Genomic DNA, 4,998 nt, shown 5'->3' with positions numbered 1-4,998 from the left:
AGCAACAATGACAGCTTAAAAATGAAATGCAAGAAACTTAAGAGGTGCGGGGGGGGGGGGATTGTGTACCAATGAGGGAGTTTTTCCTTTGCTTTTCAAGGAGAGGAGCAAATGGGGGGAGAGGGGTTTGTGCGGGGAGAAGGGTGCAACAATGAATGAATGGAATCCCAAAATCTGTTCATTGAAATGAAAAATAAACAACCTAAATTAAAAAAAAAAGAAGGAAAAGAAGAAAGAAAAAAAAAAAGAGCATCTGGGTTTACTTTAATGACCATCAAATAATAATCAGGGAAAGGATTCTGACAACTATTACACAGCCTAAATGATGTAACTGATCTGTGTGTGTGAAATTATGGACTGACACATAAGTTGCTTTGTTTTTCACTAAAACAGTAGTTTTCAGCAAAAAAAAATATTTTACTATATACACAAACCCATACATGTTGCAGGCATTACAGAATAGAAAAAACTATATAAAACATAAATACAAAGAAAATTATTTTTTTGTTAATATACTTAGTTTAATATCATGCAGACCCTAGAGAGAGTTAAACCAGGCTGCTCCTTGGAGGCAAGGATTCTGGGGCTTCGTCTGACATACTTTGGACATGTTGTAAGGAGAGACAGGTCTTTAGAGAAGGACATCATGCTGGGTAGAGTGGAGGGACAGCACAGGAGGGGAAGACCCTCTATGAGGTGGATTGATTCAGTGACTGGGGTAATCGTGATGGGTGTGTCAGAGGCAATGCGAATGGCACAGGATAGAGCACAGTTTAGGGCTGTTGTACATAGGGTCGCTATGAGTCACAAACGACTCGACAGCACATAACAACAACAACAACAACAGGTTTATATGTTTTAGGAATTCTATTCACTTTTGATTCAAGAGTTATGTTAGAGTTAACACCATGTGCATGCCTACCCTCAAGATACGTGATGACCAAGAAGGGGATTCCGGACTCTGGCACACACTATGCATGGATGGGCCCGTTAACAGTGTAGAGGGAGCACGCCAATACAGAGGAGGAGACAGTTCGTGGCTGTGTGACATAATTCTCTTCTCTCTCAGATATATTAGCCAAACTATCCGTAAACATCAAGAACACAAGCCTGCATTTACTGAGAATCTCCTCTATGCCTTTTTCATTTCCCAAAGCACTGGTTCATTTAACAGTCTCAGTAGAGGAAATCAAAAATAGATTTTATGTTTTAGAACAATCAGCCTTTAAGCTTCTTAGTGGTATATTGTATAAAATTGGCTTTTACATTATACTCCAAAGGTAAGTAAATTCAATGAGAAAACATTCTTTAATTTCTCCACTTTTTTTTTTTACATTTAAAGCACCCAATTTCAATTAGAAAATGCCTGGGCAGTATGCAGCTGCCGGATGGTAATAATATTATAACCACTGTTCTGTGGCTTGGGAAAAATTCTACTAGCCTAAACTATCCATCTCATCTTCCATTCCCTTTACAAGATAAGCATATTATTTTGTCATTTGGAGAATATCCTACTGTTTAATGTTCCCTTTAGAAATTCAATTTAAGTCTATATAAGAGATGTCATAATTGTTAGAATTGTTTCAAGAACATGAACACAGAGTTATTTCTTATTACACCTATTAAAATATGCACAACAGATCCATTCAAAATTTGATGATGCCATTAAATTACCAGTACGACTGAACATAAGAAAATAAATCCCTCAAACTTATAATAATCATTACTACTATTACTGAATTTTAGTGATTGTCATTATCTCTCAAATGTCCTGCTCTCATCTTTGAACCCTGTTTTCATACATATGGTGTCTTGTATTTGTAATGTATTTGCCTAATCCTCTATTTAGGTTAATGAAATCTTTCACTCATCACTATCACTTATCCTAAAGTATTTATTCTAAACTTAGTATGTTCTAGATATTGCACTATTTTGAGTGATAGGAAAATAAATAATTTAGGAGTCTCACTTTATAAAATGGCTAAAGCTCTATGGAGGAATGGTCCTATTCTTCCCACAGCCTTCAAAATGAATCATATCTCAGCACCACAAAAACAAAACTCCTCACCATTACAAAAACAAAACTCCTCACCAATGAGCCACTCAGCAACATAGTGAGAGATGGAAATGATAGAAATTATTGCAGATTTCATCTTACATGAATCAACAATCAATACCCTTGTTAGATGGAGTAAAGAAATGAAAAAAAAATGTGTTAGGTTGGGAAAATCTGCCCTCAACTATCTTTCCAAAGTGATAAAGAGCAACAAAGTCAGTTTAAAGACCAAAGCGATGTATGATAGGGTCTTATGGTCATCACAGGAGTCCACAATTAAGGTTGTATAGTGGAATGTACTTGGGGCGGTGGGAAGGGTGCAGGGGGATTGTGCACCAGGGAAGGAGTATTTCTTTTACTTTTGAAAGAGAGGGAGGTACTGGGGGGGGGGGGGGGGGGGGGGGGGGGCGGGGGGAGGGATGGACAGGGAGAGAAGCACAGCAGCGAATGAATGGAAATCCAAAATCTCTGTAAATGCTCATTAAAATTATAAAAAAAAAAAGACCAATTCTGTGTGATTCAACCCATTTCAATTACACGGATTTTCTTAAGTTCAACTATCTGTTCTTATGTTGAAGTGACTGTTAAATGAATACATTAATAATAAGCATTTTAAAGGGCAAAAATAAACAGATAATTTCTATTACACTCGGCACTGTGATCGAGATGCTTAAAACCTCAGTCATTTGACAAATTATTTTTACAACACGATAAAATAAGTCGTAGAATAATAAAACGCAAAAACTTAAATAGCATTACAAACAACCAACCAAATGTTACTTGTTTTTAATTCAAGGTCACTGTTTATTTGTAAGGAGCTCTGCTTATCACAGTATGTTACACTGAAAGCCAAAAGGCCAAGGTCTCCCAAGGTTCAAATCCACAAGCAGCTCTGCAGGAGAAGACGCAGAGTCTCCCCCTGGGAGATATACAGTCTCAGTGGAGGTCACTTGATAGAAGTGAGTTTGAGGTTTTAGGGGTGTGTGTGTGTGTGTGTGTGTGTGTGTGTGTGTTTTAAAGGCTTGTCACAGAAACCCTGATGAAATGAGGTATTACAAATACAAGCTCACCCTTTAAAAAATAATGTTATAATTTCTGATGAATTTTCCATTTTCTCTCACATAATCTATCAATTTTTTAAATAAAATTTATAACTTCAAGCCCTAAAATAAAACATCAGTAATTTCAACTGTAGCTATAACAATCCCTGCTATACGAGCTGAAATTAAATCCTTATTGTTCATTCTTTAGCTTATATAAATAATTGCATGTAATTACATCTCTGGCATTTAAAAAAAGAAGAGATGATCTTGCTTCTAATACATATATTGTTTCTTCATTTTATGCGAAACACTGAAACAAATCCAATAATTACAACTCACAGGAAAAGAAAATTCCACTCACAGGAGTAGGATGCTAAGACGTAAGATGTAAGAGCACTAACAGATTTATGTGATGAGATCACAATAACATCTCTAAAACTGATATTAGGATAAATGTTCCAATCCCAATGTTATACTTGTTAGGTATCGTCGATGCATCTAAGACTCATAGTGACTCTACAAATAACAGATCTGGACTTTACCCTATGCTGTGCCCTCCTCACCACTGCCAACATACTTGACCCTATTGCCATAGACACTGAGTCTGTAAGTTGACTGAATTGAGACACACTCAAGCTAGGTTTCACAAGTTGTTCAATATAGACTCCTAAAAGGCCTATTTCAAATTTCTCAGGCTAGACAAATGTATAAATGATACAGAATTTAGACCTATGGGAAATGATGACTAAGGGCTAGTCATAAAAAACTTGTGTCAATATATTATGCTCTAAATCAAAGTTTTGGAAGATGGTATTATTCAATCCTTATGTTAAGAAAATTATCTGAGAAGGTGGACTTTATGAGGAGGAGTGTGGCATCAATATTGCAGGGAGACTCATCAATAATCTGTGTTAAGCAGATGACACAGCCTTATTTGAAGAAAGTGAGGACGGCTTGAAGAACTTGTTGCAGAAGATCAAGGAATGCAGCTTTTGGAATGGATAGCATTTCAATGTCAGGAAAACAAAGATTTTTACCACTGGAACAATCGGCAGCATTGTGAAGAATGGAAAGAAGACTGAAACTGTCAACAGCTTGATCTTGCTTGGATTCACAATTAACATCCTTGTAACCAGTAGTCAAGAAATAAGGAGACGCATTGCACTGGCAAAAATCTGCAGTTACAAATCTCTCCAAATCATTAAGGAGTAGTGATGTCAGTTTGAAGTTTAAGATGTATCTGACTCAAGCCATGGTCTCCTAATTACTTGCTATGCATCTGAGAGCTGGACAATAAATAAGGATAACAGAAGTAGAAGTGATGCCTTTGAGCTGTGGTTTATAGAAGAACAATGAATATCCCATAAATGCCCAAGAGAACAAATAGTTTTATCTTGGAAAGAGTGCAGCTGGAGTGCTCTTTGGAGGCAAGAATGATGAGGCTTTGACTCATATACTTTGGACATAATGCTAGAAGGTACTAAGCCCTGGAGAAGGGATGATGCTGAGAAGGATGATGGTCAGTGCAAGAGAGGAAGACCCTCGACCAGGTAGATGGACACGGTTACTGCATCAATGGACTCTTGGGTGTCAGAAGGGTAAAAATGGCTCAGGGTAGAACAGGGTTCATATTTTTTGTTCATAGGTTCACTATGAGTTGTGCTTGACTCAACAGCACCTAACAAAAACAAGAACATTATTGAAAAATAGCTCCATTAACCTTTGATAAATATATATTAAGAACAGGAATGGAGATCTACCATAGCAAAGTCAGAAAGAGAGACTCAACCTATTTCATTCAGTATATATATATTTTTTTCTATCATAATAATGTATCCTACAGAGAGCTTTCACACTGTAGGTCACAGTGTTTTGTGACACAATTTCCTAACACCTTTG

Source organism: Elephantulus edwardii, unplaced genomic scaffold (assembly GCF_000299155.1).
Source record: "Elephantulus edwardii isolate Elephantulus edwardi_28Jun2011 unplaced genomic scaffold, EleEdw1.0 scaffold00107, whole genome shotgun sequence".
Lineage (NCBI taxonomy): Eukaryota > Metazoa > Chordata > Mammalia > Macroscelidea > Macroscelididae > Elephantulus > Elephantulus edwardii.
Note: the sequence above shows the minus strand (reverse complement) of the source record.